The following is a 22,333-nucleotide window of genomic DNA, read 5'->3' as shown; positions in this document are numbered from 1 at the left end:
TTGCGTGCTTTCCCGCCGCTGAACCTGCAGTCCCACAGGTGACCAGAGGGGACGCTGTGCGGCATCATTAAGCCCCGCCTCCCGGACGCCATCCCGATTTCACCAGGAGTCGCAGAGTGAGCAAGGTGCAGGCTGGATGCTGCCCTGTCCCACCATACTTGTCACTCGTTTTGGCCACAGGAGGTTAGTGTTTGGTGAGGGAGGGGCCACAGGGCAGAGCTGCAGTGGGGACTGCAGTAGCTGAGGATCCAGCAAGTCCAGGAGCAGATGGGTCTGGATGGGCCGTCTGCCTTGATGATCTAAACCGAAGGGTTCGGAATCATCCTCTCCAGCGTCAGTTGGAGCGTTCTCGTTTTGTTTGTTGTTGCTGTTTGTGTTTGTTCTGTTGTTGAGTTCTCACTAATATCTCAACCACTAAAGCGGGTCCCTTTGGGTTTCGTGCCCCCCCCACAGGGATAAAATGGAGATACAGAGGAAAGAGGCTGGGTTGTGAACTCCGCAGAAGGGCTGGAGGCCTGGCCCTGGTTCTGATTGGAGCTATAATCTTGGGCAGGTTTTCTCACCTGGCTCACCTGTAGCTTTAAGATAAAAAAGGCAAAGGACTTTTTTTTTTTTTTTTTGTGGTACGCGGGCCTCTCACTGTCGTGGCCTCTCCCGTTGCGGAGCACAGGCTCCGGACGCGCAGGCTCACTGACCACGGCTCACAGACCCAGCCACTCCGTGGCATGTGGGATTTTCCCGGACCGGGGCACGAACCCGTGTCCCTCGCATCGGCAGGCGGACTCTCAACCACTGCGCCACCAGGGAGGCCCGGCAAAGGGCTTCTTGAGACTCACACAGTGCGCTTTAGAAGGGCAGAAGTCAAAGCTCTGCCTGATACGGAAGAGAGTGCATTTGCCTAGGACGCCCTCTGTGCTCTGTACACGGAGGGACCCAACCACAGCCCAAGAGGAGGCTTGGCCAGAGTCCGGGGGACGGGGGCGCCCTGACCTCATCTCTTTCAGGAGTACATCTGACTGTGGGTACGTTAGCCCCATCTTGCCCCGGGAAGCTCAGGCCCAGAATGCTTGAGCGATTGGCCAAAGTTCAAAGCCAGGTCCTGGGTTATAGAACTGAGACAAAAACTGGAAAGAGCAAGTCGGAGGGTACATGAAGGGAAGTAGTAGTATGAAGTCTCTCTGCATCTGAACCTGACCTGCTGCTGACCTTGGATCAGGAGAAGATGGGGCGGCAGAGAAAGATGACTGGCTGCCAGGGTCAGCTGAGCGGGGACTGTTTCAAGTCCTAATTATCTGCTGTCGTTGAGCTGTCAATTGTTCCACAAATCCAAGAGCTAACATCCCTTTGTTCTGAAGACACTGCAGAATAATTACAAGCTGGATAAAGCCCTCAGGTGGAATGAAAGGGAAATTAAAACTAATTACCATTCAGGGCAGCCATTCTCTGGCCTCAGACTTTATTTTCTTCTTTTGGTATTTTCATTTACACACTCACAAAAATGGAGCTAAATCTAAAATAGAAGCAAACCCTGGTTACACAGCAAGAAAATGTGAGGCATCCTGAGCTTCGTTTGCCCTGCTTCCTTCCACAAATTTCTTTTATGTAAATTGCTTCCTCCCTGTGCCTCAGACATAATAAATACTCATCGAAGGAAGGAAAGAAATTGCACAAGTGGGAGATGAACTAACATGTAGAGATTCCCAAACCTCACTCTCTCTAGCATCATGGATTTTATTACTAAAGGTTAATGGGAAATTGATCCATTAATCAATCCATGGAAGACTTTTCAGAAATGACTTGGCTACTCATCTATTTGGTGAAAACTAAGGGAACCTCTTACCCTCCTGGGTCCAAAGTTTCTCTGGGGTAAACGGATTCATTTCAACCTATGGATTCATGAAGGTGAGACCATCACCTATATGCAAAGCATCCCTTCAAGTATTTAAACTAGTTAAAAAGAAAAAAACTTCTGGGTACAGATGGGAGCTGCTTTCCAACTAGGAGAATCAGGTGTTGAAGGAACATATCCACCCTTCCTCATTCAGTGCCAAAACAACCCCCAAACTTCTGTAACCAGAACAACTCAAACTCTACCCAGAGCTCACAGTCGCCCCACTAACAGACACGTGTGCCATTTATTAAGCACTTGGCACGTGCCACTGTGACACCCTCTCGCCCACACAGTCTCGTTCAATCTCAACAATTACAGTAGAGTCAGGTATTATTACTCCATTTAGCAGAGAAGTAAACTGAGACTCAGCGAGTAAGCCCCAAGGTTACACATCCAGTCCTCACAGAATGCTGACCACATTATGTTAACCATGTCTTTCTGATGCTTTGACCTAGGGGAGGTAGGGGCCTGCTGACTGACCCTGGAGGGGCTGCCCCTCCCATGGTTAGCTGATTCCTAGAGAGAGTGGAGGGCTCAGCTGAGAGCGCTTGCCTTTCGTATGCTAACCAACCAAGCCGGAGCCCACACTCTCACCACTTCCTCTGCGCCTCTCACACTCAGGGCCATTCCCTGCCCACCTCCCCGTGCCCCCCCACCATAATCACCTTGGGGCCAGGTACCAGACAACTAGGGACAGCTCCTGTGCCCCAGAGTCTACTGAAATTATTCAAGCTAGCCAATCCTAACCCTGTTTATCTGCCTCACCCATTCTTCCACAGAAACCACAGTGAAGGGTCCTTGCCCGCATTGTCCCCTCCTTCTTCTGCCTCCTGACAGACCCTGAATCTTCCTCCTGTGGCTCCCCCGTGTCACGGTGTGTCCCCTCCTATTGGGATCCGTGAGTATAACAAGCTGTTTTCAGTGGCACTTGTCTCCTGATCTCACCTGCATAATAATAAGACCTACTTTTCTTGTTTTTTGCTTTTGTTTTTTCCACTAAGCAATTATTTTTTTTCTTTGAAGAATTAATAGTTGAATTAATATGTTGTGGCAGTCTCTGCTATACAGCAAAGTGACTCAGTTATATATGTATACATTCTGTTTCATATTCTTTTCCCTTATGGTTTATCATAGGATATTGAATATAGTTCCCTGTGCTACACAGTAGGACCTCGTTGTTTATCCATTCTCTATATACCAGTTTGCATGTGCTAATCCCAAACTCTCCATCCGTCCCTCTCCCAACCCCCTCACCCTTGGCAACCACAAGTCTGTTCTCTATGTCCGTGTTTCTGTTTCATAGATAAGTTCATTTGTGTCATATTTTAGATTCCACATATAAGTGAAATTTTATGGTGTTTGTCTTTCTCTGACTTACTTCACTTAGTATGACGATCTCTAGTTGCATCCTGTTGCTGCAAATGGCATTGTTTTGTTCTTTTTTATGGCAGAGTAATATTCCATTGTATATATGTACATCTTTATCCATCCATCTGTTGATGGACATTTAGGTTGTTTCCATGCCTTGGCTACTGCAAATAGTGCTGCTGTGAACATCGGGGTGCGTGTATCTTTTTGTATTATAGTTTTGTCTGGATATATGCCCAGGAGTGGGATTGCTGGATCATATGGTAATTGTATTTTTAGTTTTCTGAGGAACCTCCATACTGTCTTCCACAGTGGCTCCACCAACTTACATTCCCACCAACAGGGTTCCCTTTTCTCCACACCCTCTCTTAGCATTTGTTATTTGTAGACTTTTAATTTATGGCCATTCTGACCAGCATGAAATGGTACCTCATTGTAGTTTTAATTTGCATTTCTCTAATAATTAATGAGGTTGAGTATCTTTTCATGTGCCTATTGGCCATCTGTATTTCTTCTTTGGAGAAATGTCTCTTTTGGTCTTCTGCCCGTTTTTCGACTGGGTTGTTTGTTTCTTTGTTGTTGAGTTGTATAAGCTGTTTGTATATTTTGGAAATGAAGCCCTTGTTGGTCACATCATTTGCAAATATTTTCTCCCATTCTGTAGGTTGTCTTTTCATTTTGTTTATGGTTTCCTTTGCTGTGCAAAAGCTTGTAAGTTTGATTAGGTCCCATTGTTTATTTTTGTCTTTATTTCTGTTGCCTTGGGAGACTGACCTAAGCAAATATTGGTATGATTTATGTCAGAGGATGTTTTGCCTATGTTCTCTTCTAGGAGTTTTATGGTATCATATCTTATGTTTAAGTCTTTAAGCCATGTTGAGTTTGTTTTTCTGTATGGTGAGGGGGTGTATTCTAACTTCATTGAATTACATGCGGCTGTCCGGCTTTCCCAACACCACTTGCTGAAGAGACTAAGACCTACATTTTAGTACACACATCCAGGGTTATCCCTGCATTAACTTCACTCAAGAAAGCCGAACCACAAGAGAGAAACATCGTGTCTCATGTATTAGTGGTATGTTAGTAGTATTGCTGTGCCCGAAGACAAATGAAAGCCTTCAGGAGTATATTCCAAGGGCATGAAGAGCCGCTGCTAATCTCACCCACCAACCCTCTCAAGCCCCAGACAGTAGCCATTTGTTTCCCACTTTGTTTTGATGGCATTGTGGTGACGGGGAAGGGGAGTGTCAGAATATCTGGGGGACCCTGATTTGCACATTCATCCAAAGGGGGTTAGAAAAGACAGTGAACACTGCCCTGAAACAAAGTCATACTTCCCCTCTGGTGACGGGCGTTCTTCCTTCCTCCAGAAAGCTTCTTCCATTCTGGATGGTAGCTTTTAAATGAAGGGTAAAGTTAGCTACCTAGAGACAGCTGACCGAATTAGCATACTCACAGCAGGTAATTAAGCCAAGACTCCCGTTGAAGATAGTAATTAATCACCAAAATAACTTTATTCACACCATTCTGGGCTGACACACACAGGACTGTGCACTTCCTGGAGCCCTTCTCACCCGCCACCTCATCTACGAAAGAAGGCAGCTGACACACGAGTGATCTTAAGGCTTTGGCGCGGCTCTGATCTCTCTCATCCTCTCCTGCTTGAAGTGACTTCTGTACACGAATAGAAAAATACCACATAATGCTCTCAAATCCAAGCACTAAATCACCACCCAGACCCCACATCTTCTATCAAAGGACACTTTTCAAAGGAGGCTTAGTCACCCGAGACGGAGCCAGCTTTCAGTGACATGAGTCACACCGTTAACATGGCCTTGCCGCCCATGGTTTGACCCTGGGTGGTCCCTGTCATCGAGAGCTTCTATTATTTGTGCCTAAGTAATTGATGGAGTGTCTTTTGGGGACTATGGAGTGGCAGTTTCTATAGTGGGGTACACCTGAACCGAATGTTGCATGTGCAGGGCTTCCAAGAGAAGCAGGCCAGACAAATTGGTGGGCATTATTCTTTTTGGTATCAAATGACTATTATCTGCAAATGAGGGTGGTGTTACTTCTGTAAACACTGGAGTGTCCTGGTGACCCACCTGAGCTCCTTTCTCTGTGCAGACGCTTCTTCTGTGCTGAACCCCAGACTTACGTACATCCAGCTGCCTACTCTGTAGCTCCACTTGGATAGCAACTCGGTACCTTCAGCCGAATATGCCCGAATCTGAACTGTTGATTCACCCAGAGCTGTGCGCCTCCTGAACATCCCGATTTCAGGATCACTATCTAGCGCGTTGCTCAAGCCCAAACCCTCTGAGTCATCTTCAGTCATTTCTGGTTCCTCCAGCCAATCCTTTCAGTTGTAACTCCTGCAAACATCTCTAGTCTGTCCACAAGTGTGTGTCTTCACTACCCGCCCTCCCCGCATCGGGCTGTCAGTCTTCCTCCTATCACGGTAGCACCATCTCCGGCTCCCTTACAAATCATCGTTCACGTTGCGGCCGGTGATGATTTTTTTTTAATGCAACAGACAGATCACATCTGTCAGAAGAATTCTTTATTAATAAATAAATGTTAGAGACACCTATTCCAATGAATGTGTTAGTCATTTATTTCAATCAAGATGGAAGGGAGAAAACGAAAGCCATGATACTTTCTTAGAAAAAAAAAATTCAAGTCCAATAGGAATTATAAATAGTGGGCTGTGTACAATTTTCTGTGCCGGTCAATTAACGTGTTGCTTTAGGATTGATGGCTTCCTTCTAAAGGAGGTAGGTTACACTTTTAAAGTCCTGATGTCTCTAGAATGGTTCTTAGAAACCAGACAGCACATTTTCATAAAACCAAATATGAAAACAAGTGAGTCTGACACAGTGGGGTTTAGGATTCACCCTGCTGAGTTAGGATTTATAGTCTAAGGCTGGCCAAGTCAGATGTCCTGTAAACACTGCTAGCCTTTCTCCTTAGCAATTGGCTGTTAAAGGCTTTACAGCTCAGAGCATCTTCCCCCCGAAGACATCTGAGTCATCAGTCTCTACCTTCTCAACGTTCTTTGCTCACAGCTGCTTATTAGCGGCCGGCAGTTTTTGGCTTCAGCATAATTTTTAATAACTCCATTTTAAAATCCTTATCAGAATTATAGATCTTTATGGTTTCCCATTTCTACATCAAAGAATGTGGGATTTGAAACCTCCTGTGACCATATGTTCCTCCCCTGCTTAAAGCCATTATGTAGCTTCTCTTGGTTTCTGAAAGTCCTCATCCCGAAGTCAGCCATGGAGGGTGCCCTCCATGGCCACCTCACTGGTCCCTTCTCTCCTGACCCCAGGTCACCCACAAGTCTGCCCTGTCCTTGTCACATACTCCACTTCTCCCCTTGCCTGGCTCTTCTCATAGTTGACCCTTCCGGCCTCAAATTCAACATCGCTTCTGGACTACCTCCATCAGCTAAGAACGTGTTCAGCTGCAGGCAACAGCAAACCAGACTAGTCTTAGCATTATAAAAAATAGAGAAACAATAGAGGCTTATTCTTCCCATGTGAGCCGTCTTGGGAGGTAGTTTCTGGCTGTGGTTTAGCTGCTCCGTGACGTCATCAAGGACGCAGCCTTTCAGAGGCTTCTGCTCTGTCTGACTTTTATCTTCATCCTTGCTGGTTTGTGATCTCAGAAAGGCTGTTGCCAGTCCAGATGGCTCATTCATTTTGTCTGAGGAAGGAAAAATGGGGGGGGGGAAGACAAAAGGCGTTCTCCTCACCGGGCAAGTCGTCACTCACCCCCAGACGCAGGCTGCTTCTTGAATCTTACTGGCTCTCGGGTCTGTTTTTATGCCAGTTACTCAGCCAGGGGAGTGAGATCACCAGTAACTGATTTAGACCAGGCACGATTCACCCCTGGGGTTGGAGTAGGGGCTACCCTCCCACAATCGAGGAATCCCTGTGTGCCACCTGAATGCCCTAGGTTCTGCTAGAAGGGAAAGAGGGGGACAGTGGAGGGGCACTGGACAGTGTCTGCCCCATCCCTGCCCCTTTACTTTCTATCGTGTCACCCTACTCATGTCCTTTATTGCAGCAACTGTAATCCATGAGGCCTTGTATATTTATTTATTAACTTGTCTGTTGCCTGTGTCCTCCACTGGAAGAGAAGCTCCATGAGGGCGGGGACCTTGTCAGTCTTGTTCACAACGCATCCCCAGTGTCTGGCAACCAGTAAGCGTTTCTTTGGATCGATAAGTAAAAATTCCTGCTGCCATTTTTATGACCACTCACTACACATCAGCAGCTCTGCACGTGTTAGTGCGTTTCATTCTCATCACAGCTCCCGGGGGTTCAGAGAAGCCTCTCCATCTAACAAAAGGGGAAAACTGAAGCTTAGGAAAGGTCTGACGCTGGCGAAGACCTCACAGGGAGTGGTGGAGCCTGGTTTGAGCTAGTAGCCAAGCTCCAGGCGGAAGTGATCCTTAGGTCACTAAATGCCATCATTCCGTGACGTAGCAGCCAGCTGCTCGATTCACATCCTCTTGGCTGTCTCTGTTTTCTGGGCCAAGACCCCTCCTTGGAAGCTCTTCTCACTTTGTGCTGATAGGGTCCAGTGCGCTCCATGTCCCAACACACCAGAACCTACTTGCCCCATCCAGGTATATAGCCTGGAAGTGCTGGTGGGCTTTCTTCAGGAGGAACCTGTAACCAACAGGGCTTGGGAGCTGGTAGACAGAGTCTCCAGCCTCTTACTTCAGGTGGACAGTTCTGACATTCTGTGTGCTCCTCAGAATTCCAGGGGAAGAGAGCCCTCCCCTCACTGCCTAGCGCCCCCTGCCCCGTCTTGCAGACAGAATAACGGCCCCAAGGATGTCCACTTCCAAAGCCCAGAACCTGTGAATGTTAACTTTACTGGCAAAAGGGACTTTGCAGATGGGATTAAATGAAGACCTTGATCTGGGAAGAGTATCCTGAATTATCCAGGTGGACTCAGTCTCATCACGTGAGTCCTTACAAGCAGAGAATTTTTCCCAGCTGTGGTCAGAAAGAGCCGTGATGACAGAAGAAGTGTCAGAGAGATTTGATGTTGCCAACTGTGAAGATGGAGGAAAGGGCCGCCAGCCAAGGGATGTAGCCTGCCTCTGGGAAAGAGAGGGAGGGAAGCGGATCGTCCCCTGGAGCCTCCAGAAAGGAACGTAGCCTTGCTGAGACCTTGATTTGAGCCCAGTGAGCCCTGAGTTGGACTTCTGCTCTTCAGAGCTATAAGATAGTACAGTTTTATTGTGTTATACTGCACTGTGTTCCACCACTGTATCTGTGGCCACTTATAGTTGACCACAAACTACAAGGACAACAAATGCACTCCATCCCCTTAATAACATGCACTTATAGCAGTTTTTCTTTCTTCCCTGTCTCTCCCCGCTCCTTAACTCCTACTTCCCAGGATGGTAATTACCTACAGCCAAGTAGGTGTTGTTGTCTCAGGTGTTGTTTAATAAGGCACCCAAACCGAGACTCTGGATACACTGTTCACTGACCTTGTAGTTCTCATATCCTCACCCCACTGCAACCCTCTTCCTGGTCTTCAGTGATTCTGGAGTTGATTCAGAGGGCAGCTAAGATTCTTGAAACTCCAGGCTTCTAGGCAAATTTTTAAGTTGCAATAAACCTACAGCTTTCTCAAATGAATAATTAACATGCTCTTGGCTTCTGATAATTTAAGAATTATGTACTCTTTTCAAATTACACATATTATTATTTATTTATTTTTTTTAGCGGCACACGGGCCTCTCACTGTTGTGGCCTCTCCCGTTGCGGAGCACAGGCTCCGGACACTCAGGCTCAGCGGCCATGGCTCACGGGCCCAGCCGCTCCGCGGCATGTGGGATCTTCCCAGACCAGGGCACGAACCCGTGTCCCCCGCATCGGCAGGCGGACTCTCAACCACTGCGCCACCAGGGAAACCCCAAATTGCACATATTATTGATGGATTATTTCTAAATGCTGTCACCATGATTTATGCTATGTGGAAGGACTTCAATGCCCTAAAGAAACATTATTAAAATGAAGTGGAGCTCAGCTATTTTAATGAGCTAAGATCTTTTGAAAATGTGCTATATTACCTGATGATGGAATTGATACTGTAAAGGAAATACTATTACCTGTATGATCACCTGTAATAAATATCACCTGTGTTAGAAAGAACACTATTATCAGAAGTTGTCCACATGGGGAGCTTTGCAGGCTCCGCTAAGTACATGTCTATGTGATACACAATTGTGCACCGATTCACCTTCCTTCTATTTTCACAACCTCAAGAGTTTGTTAGTGTGTCTTTAAAGGAATTCTAACCCACATGAGGGAGTTGTGTGGTAATTCACAAGGCAGCATGAATTCTGAGATTGCAGCAGATCTGGTGGTGGAGACAGTACAAGAGCCTTAACTGCATAACTGAGTCCCTACCCCCTTTACATTTCTTTTCCAGTAACTACTTGTTACCCTGCTAAAGTCTGAAAAGGTGCAGATCACGTTCTTCAGAAGGATTAGTAACAAAAGGCTATTGGAAGCCGTACATGTCAGAAAACCTAGCTCTGGCTCGGATATCCTCTTGTGTACATACATCTGCCATAAGAGAGAGATTTCTATAAACAGCAGGCCGGGCAGGAGCTGGCGGGGCTCTGCCCTAGTGCTTCTGTGACGCGGGACTTCTGCAGTTGATTCCCTGAGTGGCGGCAGCGGCGGGCAGCTGTCTGCAGGGCTCATTTGGACTGACAGCTGGGCAGTGGGGATGCAAGATGTGGGGAGCCCCTGACCTGGAGGAGCTGCCTCACTGCAGCAACCCAGCTCTTCTCACGACTTGACACAGTGTGTCTTTGGACAGTGTGGGCTCTAAAAGCAAAGGTTATTCAAAGGAGACTTAGGTCTCCCCGGAATTAGATGACAAATAAGTAAGCATATAAATCCCCCATCGACAGTCACCAGGCAGCTAAAGTCCGTGTCTGTCTCACTGTCAGCTTCAGGAAACCGAAGAACTAAAGCTGGCAGTCCATCCAACAGGAATAAGAGAAGCAGGGGGACGCCGAGCCTATGAAATGCTCTGCTCCGAGACACCACGTGGGCCGGTGGTGAGACAGTGCTGTGAACAGGCTGGGATTTCTACAGGTTTGTGCGCCCAAGGGAAAGTCAGGGAAGGAGAAGTGGACGGCGTGAGGCAGAAGGAAAAGGAGGGCGGCTCTGCTTCAGAATCTGCAGTGAAATTTTGAAACGTATGAAGTTCGTCTTCGTTGCCTTCCCACCTCACCGTGTTGAGTTTTGCAGCCCTCCCGGGGCCCACAGCTGTGGCAACCTTATTTGAGTCAGATCGCATCCCACTTCCAGCCTTTCCTCCTTCCCCAGATCAGCCTGTCCTGCGTCCCTAGATCTGTTTGTCTGCCTGCTGACAGCGGAGTAGTGATGGGCAGATAAAGACGCAGTGGCAACCGGCCAAGATGGTACGTCTCTTCGAGAAGACAGTTTGTTTTCAGGCAAGGCTACACAAAACGTGTTACGCTGCTCCCCACAGCTTGTGCAGTGAGGGGCCCACACCAAGCACGGCTCTGCCTCCAGCCTGTCCTGACTCTTTCCTCTCGCCCCACGTCTTGGCAATGGCTTTGCTCTTTTACCTTATGTGGGACTCTGCTTAAATGTCTCCCCCTCAGAAGGTACTCTCCTGTCTACACCACCTAAAATTGCATCCCATCCATCTGTGTTCCCTCCCCCTTGATGTGTAAGGTTATTATTTGTTGTAATATTTATTAACATGCTTTGTTTTCCTTCCTTATACTAACGCCTGCTTAACTTTATATCAAATAGCTAGATGCTAATAAAGGCCTGTTTGTATCCTCTCTAGAATATAAAGAATATAAGCTCCAGGCAACAATCCACATGCTCTCCTTAGCTAAGAGAGAAAACCATCTTTCTCATCCTCTCTCAGAAGAGAGGGATCACACACAGTATTCGGGCAGAAGACTCCCTGTGTTGGCATCCCTCTCATCGGAAAGCAATGATTTTTTGTGGCAGCCTAAGTTCCCAACCCATGGACAGCTTGGAGTTATATACCGACGGTTTCTTGAGTAACTTCTGCCTTTTTACAGTTAGAACTCTGAAAATAATCTCTGATGTCAAAGGGATGATCATATCCCCAAAACACAGTATTAAAAAGTACTTTTAAACAAGCCCATACAGATTTAAAAGAGTGGGTTTCTCCATCAGGGACTGACAATTTGACCAAGAATAAAGAGCAAGGGACGTGGTCACTCTGGAACTCTAGCCGTTCTCTATGCAGGCAGGCCTGGGTGGATCCACACAGCTTTGGGTCCCTGGAGGACCATTTAGAGAAGGGGTTAGAAATGGGAAATTGAGGAGCAAGAGAAGTCTCTTCCGGAAGTTTCTGCCTCCCCTTCTCCACCCAGCGGGACCCATCTCACTGGTCCCAGCTGCCAACGCCAATAACGTCTCTTTCTCATCTACTGCTCACCCGTCCTCTTCGCCCTCTCCGGGAAAGAATGCATCACCACAGTTGTAGAATGACTGACCCAACTTAAAATGTCAAGTCTAGGGCTTCCCTGGTGGCGCAGTGGTTGAGAGTCCGCCTGCCAATGCAGGGGACACAGGTTCGTGCCCCGGTCTGGGAAGATCCCACATGCTGCAGAGCGGCTGGGCCCGTGAGCCATGGCCGCTGAGCCTGTGCGTCCGGAGCCTGTGCTCTGCAACGGGAGAGACCAGAACAGCGAGAGGCCCACGTACCGCAAAAAAATAAAAAGTCAAGTCTCCCAGGAGTTGTGTTTTAAACAGGAGATATAAAGTCCATCCTTAGAAGTGAAGCTCAAATAATCACATTCTGTAGGAAGCCCTCCATACTCCCCCCAACACCTTATTAATTGCTCCCAGTTGAGGCTCCCGTAACACTCCGTACATGTCTCCATCTTGCATGTGCCATGTTGTGTAGTAGGTTGTGTGCCTGTGAGTTCCACAGGGGCAGAGAGTATGACAAGCTTCAAGAGATATAGTTCTCCTTATGGAGCAGGTGCTTAATAAACACTGAGGAAGGAAGGAACAAATGCATGGATGACCGCATCTGTTTCCCCTGCTGCACTAGGACCACCTCAGGGGCAGAAGTGGTATCTTATTTACTTTTCAGTTTGAAAGGCAGCGTTGTCTAGTCGAGGTAAAACTCAGCAGCCAGACTGCCTGGGTAAAATCCAAATTCCACCACTTAGAAGCTAACTTTGCCTCGGTTTGCTGCGAAATGAAGATGATAATAGTACCTAACTCATCGGTGTAGTGATGAGTAAGAGGGCTAACATATGTAAAGTACTTAGACTGGTACCTACCACGTAGTACGTACCCCGTGAGTATCTTGGCTAATGTTATTCTTGTTACCTGAATTCTCAGTATCTGCAAAGCAGAGATTGAGTAAATGGGCACGTTGAGTGTCAGTCACAGATGGCAGCCAGGTACAAAGTTACAAATGCCCCTTTCCCCTGCAGTCACAATACAGGTGCCCACTCGTTTCATGGGTGCAGACAGCAGGGCGTGGGCATGGAGGAAGAGGGATGCGGAGGAGAGTCCTGAAAACAAACTCCACCAACCACTGACTTCCCTCTTGGGTTCCCTCCTCTGCCCAGTATTGGATGCTTTGTTAGTTACATCATTTTCTGAAACAGTACAAGTATCAGTGGAATTTTTACAAAATTTCTTTGGATAACTACCTCAAGTTTCTGATTCCCTTTAGCCAAGAAGACTTCGTCTTTCTTTCCTTCCTTCCTTCCTTCCTTCCTTCCTTCGTTTCTCTAGTTGCGGCAAGCGGTGGCTACTCTTCATTGTGGTGTGCAGGCTTCTCACTGTGATGGCTTCTCTTGTTGCAGAGCATGGGCTCTAGGCACATGGGCTCAGTAGTTGTGGCGCACGGGCTTAGTTGCTCCACGGCATGTGGGATCTTCCCGGACCAGGGCTCGAACCTGTGTCCCCTGCATTGGCAGGTGGATTCTTAACCACTGCACCACCAGGGAAGTCCTAAGACTTCGAGTAGACAAAGTAGAAGGTTGGATACACTTATGTTTACAACCCTTTTATTTACCTAGTCTAGATCTTAATCTCCAAGAAGGAACATACTCAAAGTAAGCATTTGTCTACCCTCAACTGAATTACTACTTGAACAATAATACCATTCAAGAGACTCATCCAACATAGGCAAAAATATCCCAGAGATAAAGTGATCCAGGACATTTTTGTCTTCAATTATATTTCTAAGGCAAATACTGAGTTTCAGGCTGATTGCGGAAACTCAGTAAAAAGAGTCTAAATGGTTTACAACAAGATATTTCAAGGCAAGTGAAAATACAGAGGTAAATAAAATATAAAACATCAATGAAAGCAATTTTCTCAACTTTTCTTGTGGGATCACCTGACCTAGATCTGAGATCAGGAAAAGCCCCAATTAATTTATGCCTGTTTGTTGCAGTGAGATAATTATAGGCAGATATGAAGATGCTATACACACAAACACACTGAATTCTGCTTTGTTCTTTGTTCTTCAGACTTTTCATTTAGCTTACTATATGTTAATTATTTATTCATAGTCTACACACCCTCCCCCCACACACACTAGAACGTCAGCTCCTTGTGGGCATGATTTATTTTTTGCTTTGTGCACTGCTGTATTATTAGAGCCTGGAACATAGAAGGCACTTGAAAACCTATAGCATGAATGAGGAGATCACGAGTCCTTTGAAACAAATTGCATTCTCCAGGTGAAATTCAAGCACCTAAAAAAAATTCTGGAGGTTTGTAAAATCTCCCATTCTCTAAAACTTAGACTAGCATTTTCTACAGCAGAGCCAGGGCCAGAAGGGAAAATTCTGAGGGGAAAGAAGCCGGTGGTTATTCTAACAAGATAGCCAGAGAAAGGGATCAGAGGACCGAGTACTCAGTGAAAGTGAAGGGTAACCTTTGTTTTACCACAGAGAAGAGGAAACTGGAATAAAAATAGAAACATCTATGAGGATTTATCTTCTGCCAGAAGATGCTCTAGGAAGAAAAAAGATCGCAGACTGTTTTCAGGAACAGATTATTTGGTTTGCCTTCTACATAGTATGTGGCAAATTCTCTCAAAAGGAATAGTCTGCTGCTGATGAATATGCTACTAACTACCATAAAAAGAAATATGGTGATTGAATATGTGGTCAAAGTATGAGCTTCAATGACTTTGCCCTTTAACCAGAGCAAGGAGTATGGCCTTGGGCTTATTACTTGACTGCTCAGTGTCTCAGTTTCCTCATCTATAAAAAGGAGACAAAGACAATATTTACCCCTCAGTTGCTTGTCAGGAGTTAGGACTGGAGGTGGCAAGAAGTGAGGGTGCTTGTTAAGCAAGGATTGGTCGGGGTCTGAAGTGGTTGCACAGTTGTAAGGGGAGACCTTGAGACCATCAGGTTACAGCCGGCAGCCGCTAGTGGATATTGTTTCAAGAATTGCCAGTGGCGTACTTGAGTTTGATGCAGTTCATGAAATTCAAGTTCCCAGTGAAGCAGGAATGGGTACAGAACCACATCCTCAATGGCCACCCAGCTCCATTTCGGATGCCTGAACCACAGTTACTCCATTGTGATTTTTTAAATGCATTCTTTTCTTCAATTAAAGCAGATTGTACAATGCATGTTTGACAGGCCACAAAACAGGCTGTTCTAGTTAGCATAAAGTTTAAGTTAAATCATGTATACACCAGAATGACCTCAATATGTGAACATTTCTTCTATCACTGTACATAATGTACAAAAATTAACTCAAAATGGGTCATAGATCTAAATGGAAAACTTAAAAGTAGACAACTTCTATAAGAAAACATAAAAAGCATTTTAACCTTGGGTTAGACAAAGATTCCATAGATAACAATACTAAAAGTACAGTCCAAAAAAGAACAAATTGGTAAGTTGGACTTCATCAGAATTAAAAACTTCTGTTCTTCCAAAGAATAAAAAGACAGGCCAAGGACTGGGAGAAGATGTTTGCAAGTCATATACCTGATGAAGGAATTGTATCCAGAACATATAAAGAACTCTCAAAACTGTATTATAAGAAAACAAACAACTCAGTAGAAACTGGGGCAAAGGACTTGAACAGACACTTCACCAAAGAAGACTGATAATAAGTACATGAAAAGATGCTCGACATCATGATCCGTTAGGAAAATACAAACTACAACCACAATGAGATACCACTACATAGCTATTAGAATGACTAAAATTAAAAAGATTAACCATGCCAAGTACAGGTGAGGATGGAATTCTTATATACTACTGTTGGGAATGGAAAAGGATACAGACACTTTGGAAGACAACTGACAGATTCTTTAAAAGTTAAACATACACCTACCATACTATCCAGCCGTCCTGCTTCTAGGTGTTTAACCAAGAGGAAAGGAAATATGTGTCCGTACAAAAACATGTACACGAATGTTCACAGCAGCTTTATTTGTAAGAGAAAAACTAGAAAGAAAGGAAATTTCCATCCAGATAAATTGATTAACTGTACCAAGAGCTAAAGCCCTTCGCCTTAACCAAGATGACTTCTTCTACATAATTCTCTGCAGAGGAGGCAATGTCTCCTTCACTTCTGGAATTAAGCCACGTGGTGAGCAAACACTTGAATCATAATAATAGCTGTAGTTCTAGTCCCTGGCTCTTAGGAGTGCTTAACATGTGTGTCACAGTAATACTTCATGCTTAGTAGTTATATGGGTTTAAAAGTTCATTAACCAAAGATGTATAGAAATGTGATTTTCCAATAAGTTTTATTTAAGAGGTGATATCTGTGAAACACTGCACATGGCAAGAGTATGTATTTCTTCCAAATACAAAGAAGAAAACGGAGGAACCACTTATCAAGGCCTCTCCTGCAAAAGGTCCTGGACCAATGGTCCAGCCAGTGACTCAGAATTTGACTTAATGCTGGGAGCCATCTACCTCAAAATGCTGAGCAGGGCAAAATCAAAATGGTTGGGAGAATGCTTGCCTCTGGTAAAAAGCTGCATAGAAATTGGTTACTAGAAGGAAAGCAATTTAACTCATGCAAACACAACTGAACTAAAAACAGAGATTAAAGAGAGTGGCTGTAACTCACACCATGTATTTAGCAGCTGTAATTTACGTTTTCCACTGCAGAGTTCAATTCACAAAAACAACAATATTTATTTACCATCTGTTACGTGCCAACAGTGTGGCAGTCATCTGTAAGACTTTTATGTACTAGAGTAAATTACGGAGGCAATGAAATCTCTTTTCCAAGAAGTCTTTATTATTTGGATATGGAATATGCCCAATCAGACTGAGATAAGTGTAGAACGTTCGAGAGACAAAGAAATGGAAACGATTACCAGCTAGGGTGCTTCCTTGTCTATGACTTTTTAAATGCAAGCTTTTTTTGCCATCATGCCTTACCTGAAACATTAATAGCCACTATGTCATTTCCCCCACGTCTGGCCCAGTAAGTCAACAGGAACAATGTAGAGGTTATACTGAGTATCCAGTTAACTTGGTTGAATAAGGTCCCAGTGAATGGGGAAAATATATTTGGAAGTTCTTTGCTACAAATGAAACACTGTGGTCATCCATTCATTAAACAGATAGTTCCTGAGTTCATACATTGTCCTGGGTGTGTGCAATGGTAAACAAAACAGACACATGGTCTTTACCCTCGTGAGGCCTATGGGGAGAGGGTAGATCCAAAAATAAATATATAATCGCACGTTGTAATAAGTTAAAAAGTGTGTATACAAGTGGCCGAGAAAACTCAATACACTGCCTCGCTGTCATTTTATTTCTCTCCAGAAGCAAGAAAGGCATTGCTCCACTGCCCCCTAATTGTAGCAGCTCTTCTGTGTTTTCGAATTAGTAGTAGTTTGAAATGTCAATGTGCAGTTGACATTTCTGTGTTTGGAGTGCAGCAACCTGCCCCGCAGGTTGCCTGCTTCTCCCGAGGCTAACTCCTGAGTACCTGTCAGGTGGGCCAGACCGATGTGCAGCGCACAGAGGTGGAGCCCGCCGCCGACCTCTTCAACCACTGTGCTCGTGGGCACACAGCACAGAAGAGACACGTAGCCTTCTCAATCCCACTAACACATCTAGGTGAACCACAATGATGTAAGCAGGTTCTGAGCAAAACTGAGGAATAGAAAGGAGAGTTTTGTCAAGAGAGTGGCAGATATCTGAATTTATTTTCAGGTTCTTTCCTTGTCCTTCCTGGATACCTGGCTCCCCCTGAGCTGCATTCACCGTGTCGTTTGGAGGAGCAATCCAGCTCAGAAAGGTTGAGTCCTAAGAATTCTCCTGTCTTGCTCCTAAGAAATCCCAAGTTTCTTTTGTGATAGTGGCTTAGTGAGAAAGCATGGCTGTTAAGAAAAATCAAACTGTTATCTCATTTTACGTTTTTATCACGCATCTCATTGCACTAGTTACGTTCATCTTTGATGTTAAAATACTACTGCATGATAAAAGGACATGAGGACATGATAAAAGGCCTTTCAATATGAAATGGACAAGATGTGTAGTTGAAAGAAATGCTTCCAGAATGGATTTCACAGAATGTGACGAGACTTTCTCAGTGCCATTCTTAAAAACCTCTGCTAATATCTGAACAAATACCAGACCTTACAGGATTCCATGGGTTCTCATGCAGGGTTGCATTAACCATGCTTTCACAGCAGATTAGCAGAAAATATCTACTATAATATAATGTCTGCACATATTAAATGTGTATCCATCAAATGCCCACTGCATTTATAATGTGTCTAATTATTATGAATTATGTTGACATCAAATAATTTAGTAGAACCCCACTTATAGTTCTTGACCCTTTACTTGATTGAGAATATATAAAAATGACCCGAATGTTCACTGTGAATGCCAGTTAAAGCTTATATAAAGAGCAAAATGTATCCCTCCAGCTGTGAGGTTTGGAATCTAATCTTCCACTCTCCTTGAACTATTGTGAGTGAAATGGCAGATCAAAGTTCACTTTTCATAAATGTTTAAATAATGTCACAATTAGCAACACCAATCTGGATAATTATTTAAAGGCACTTCATATTATAAACCAGAAATCCACTTTTTTTTTTTGTTTTTTTTTGCGGTACATGGGCCTCTCACTGCTGTGGCCTCTCCCGTTGCGGAGCACAGGCTCCGGACACGCAGGCTCAGCGACCATGGCTCACGGACCCAGCTGCTCCATGGTATGTGGGATCTTCCCGGACCGGGGCACGAACCCGTGTCCCCTGCATCGGCAGGCGGACTCTCAACCACTGCGCCACCAGGGATGCCCCAGAAATCCACTTTTTAAAAATGATACACCAGTTTAATTATATGGGGAAATGTAGTGGGAAAGGAACACAGTTTGACCTCAGAGGTTTTGGTAACTCGTATGACTTCACCAAGACTCAGCCAGAAAGCTTCATTTTTATCTTAAATGAAACATTACACTTAACAAAGCTTTCGTATCTGAGATTCAGCTGGAGAAGTTCATTTTGGAAAGCATTTACAACTATTAGGTACATGAATCTCTGAACCAATATGAAGCTGTGGCAATAAAACAGCAAGAAGTAAATGGAGGCTAAAATCGGGAAGACAGTCAGTGCCAAAAGTGTTCTTTGTTTTCATGATCAGTCCTTAGATATTTTGGCTGAAGATACAAAAAGAAAAATAAATATGTTTCCCTCAAGAACTGTCAGTTTGTTTTGTGCAGTGGCTTTCATTTATTTACAGTACGATGATAGAGAAAAAGTTACAGAGATGGAACCAATTATAGTAATAAAAGGAAACCAGTCTGTAGCTCTGAAATCTTGTGCCAGAGTCCATCAGTGTGGTCGGCAGATGTTTTACCAACACTTAGGGAATCTGTTGTGAAGTTCAAATAGAAAACCAAGAGAGCATTTTGTATTTGTCCAGAAATCTGGGGGAACAAGGGGAAATGAAACCCAGGGTCTTCTGTAGCCTAGTTTAATACCATTTGCCACTCAGCCCCCATCTGCCCTGCACTTCCCATTGCCGGGTTGGAAATATCATCAACTGGTCCAGATTCAGGGCTTTCAAAAAGCCTCATCATTATGTAACCAGTGTTGGCCCGCATTGCACTGCTGTACATTGGGTGACTGTTTGTACCGAGCACAGTGCTTAGCAGATGTCAAATTAGTGGCAGCAGAAGCTACGAGATGCCTTGTTACAGTCAGCCTCAACCTTGGCCGCACTGGGTCATCACCCGGGAGCTTTGCCACGTGCTGGCACCTGGACTTGTCCCACCCCATCTGTCACCAGAGATTCTGATTTCACTGGTCTGGGGAGCATCCAGGGCCTCGGGATTTTTTTTTCCTTATTCTTTTAAAATAATTTTAGACTCACAGGAGGTTGCAAAGGTTTCCCTAATGGTTACATCTTACATAACTATAGTCACAATATCAAAACCAGGAAATTGGCATTAGTGTAACGTGTGTGCATAATTCCATGACGTTTTGTCACACGTGTAGATTGTGTAGACACCACTGTAATTAAGATGCAGAACTATTCCATCCTCACAGAGATCACCCTGTACTACCCCTGTATAGTATCACCTACCCCTGTTTTTCCCTACCATTCCGACAAACACTAATCTGTTCTCCATCTCTTTTGTCATTTCAGGAATGTTATCTTAATGGAATTCTGCAGTATGTAACCTTTGAGATTGGCTTTTTCACTCAGCATGATGTTCTTGAAACCCATCCAAGTTGTGTGCATCAATAGTTCATTACTTTTTATTGCTAGGTAGTACTTCATCATATGGATGTAATCTGTTTAATATTCATCTATTGTAAGACATTTTGGTGGTTTACAGTTTGGGGCTATTACAAATAAAGCAGCCAAGAACATTTGTATAAAGGTTTTTGTGTGAACATAAGATTTCATTTCTCTGTGGTAAATGCCAGGGGCACAACTGCTAGGTCATGTGTTCATTATCTGTTCAGTTTTTTAGAAGCTGCCTAACTTTTCCAGAGTCGCTATACCATTTTACATTCCCACCAGTAACGTATGAGAGATCCAGTTTCTCTACATTCTTGCCAGCATTTGGTATTATCACTATATTTTATTTTAGCCGTTCAGATAGGTGTATAGTGATATCTCACTGTGGCTTAATTTTCATTTCCTTTACGGCTAGTGATGTTGAATATCTTTGCATGTGCTTATCTGCCGTCTGTATATCCCCTGCTGTGAAATGTCTCTTTAGGTCTTTGCCCCATTTTTCAGCTGGGTTTGGACGTGGCAGGTGGGAGGCAGGTTTAGAAGTTCTCCAGGTATTTCTAATATGCAGCTCAGTTTGGGAGGCACTGTCTCATAGTGTCTCTGTGTGGTGTAAATGCTAAACTTAAGCTGTTGCACCTGTGGTAACCTTAAAATAAGGCATGTGTGGTCAGGATGGGATGATTAAATATGCCTGCAGTCCCCGGGAAGGGAGCTGGAAGTGTTTTCCGGGAGCTCAGGTTCTTTGCATGTGCTCACCACAGGGCTGGAAGGGTGTCTGAGAGCGCCAAAGGATAATTCTGGAAATGTGGACAAAGTATAATACCTTCTGCCTCAGAATCATGGTGTGCGTGTACTGTGCATGCCTGCACATGTGCACATGTGTGTCAAGTGGTAATTCCCAGGTCTCAAACCCTGGACCTACAGAATCAGAACTTTTAAGAATGGGGCCTGGGACTCTGCATATATAGAACAGGTGGTTCCTGTGCTCAAAAGTTTGAGACCTGCCTTTTGTTCAGGGAAGATTAGGGGCCCCACTTTCCACTGAGGGCACCTCAGGGCACGGGTGGATGCCCTTCTACTAAGAAATTGGTTTCAAGAGGAATTCCCTTGAGCCAGTTTGGGCATAGAAACTTGTGTTCTCCATCAGAAACCTCGGGAACCGAGAGAGCTAGGATGGTGTTTGCATACTTCCATGCTGGTATTCCAGAAGCAATTCTCACCTGTAATCTCACTCTGTGTTGAGAGGTAATCATTTGTAGTAATCAATGACGTTAATAACAATAATTAACATTTACGGAGCGCTAATTATGTGCTAGACTTCTCCCACACACTAGCTCTCTTAATTCTTATAACAACTTACAGACAGGTTATTATATTCTCCATTTTGTAGAAGAGGAAACTGAGGTTCAGAGAGGTCAGGTCATTTGCCCAAGGTCGCAAAGCTAGTAGGTGACAGAACTGTTTTTCCTTCTGGAATTCCCTCTTATTTTTGTCCTTGGTTGTCCCAAACTCCAGTTTTTATTAATTTTTTCAGACCTACTTAAACCTCATTGGAAAAAAAGAAGCTCTAAGAATTTATAAATAGATCCACAGAGCTCTGAATAGCCTAACGGGCCACCATTTGTGTAGCCAGAATAAATGCTTCACGGAAGTTGCATTGCTAAGGATCTCTCTGGGGCAGCACTGCAATGTGTACTGTCAACATCAAGCTGGTTCTAAGTGGAGGGAGTGAAGCTCTCAGGGGCACTGAGGCGGTAACTACCGTACAGAGTAAGAAATTATTTCTATCCTGCTCCTCAGGAACCTGTAGTTAGGGGAGAATAAGCCACACCCTTTAAATACACACGTGTGGCCCTGGCCCCATTTTCACAGCCACCTGCGCATGGCTGGTTCAGGTGAAAGCTCTTTTGTTTTCCAGCTGACATCCTGCATCATCTTGCATGATGGCCTCAGTTCTCTGAGTGGCTTTGACATAATTGGTGTTTTCATAATATACCCAGGGTCATTGTTCGTAATCCCCGGTTGCCTGCCTTCGAGCATGCCGTGTCCCTGAGCCTCGGGTAAGTTGAGAGCTATGGGCGTACGGGTGTGAGGAAATGGTTTCCTCCTCTGCCTCCCCAGGTCCCAAACCAAAGGCTTCCTGCAAGGCCGCTACTGGTCTTTGGGAATCAAAGTGGACAGAAAGCAGAGCCTGGAGCAAAGCTTAAGGTGCAAGGCTCTGTTCCAGAAGGGAAGAGTGACGGGGAAAGGAGAGCGCGGAAGCAAATGCAGGTGGAGGCCGGACCGCGCTG

At 44.9% G+C, this 22,333-nt stretch overlaps 1 protein-coding gene across 2 annotated transcripts in view; it reads left to right on the top strand.

Annotated features, from left to right (window-relative positions):
* Positions 1 to 113: 113 nt before the first annotated feature.
* Positions 114 to 22,333, top strand: part of TTC39C (tetratricopeptide repeat domain 39C) — a 136,001-nt gene continuing 113,781 nt past the window's right edge. The window contains exons 1-2 of one of the 2 annotated variants that reach the window (XM_079942919.1): positions 114 to 183; positions 2,671 to 2,765. The gene's annotated coding sequence lies outside the window, so the exon portion shown is untranslated. Of the gene's footprint in view, positions 184 to 2,670; positions 2,790 to 22,333 lie in introns of both variants that reach the window. The other variant, XM_079942920.1, reaches the window with a different exon arrangement.

This window comes from Stenella coeruleoalba, assembly GCF_951394435.1.
Source record: "Stenella coeruleoalba genome assembly, chromosome: 14".
Taxonomy (NCBI): domain Eukaryota; kingdom Metazoa; phylum Chordata; class Mammalia; order Artiodactyla; family Delphinidae; genus Stenella; species Stenella coeruleoalba.
The sequence above is the reverse complement of the archived record's forward strand: the minus strand, read 5'-3'. Positions and strand labels throughout refer to the sequence as shown.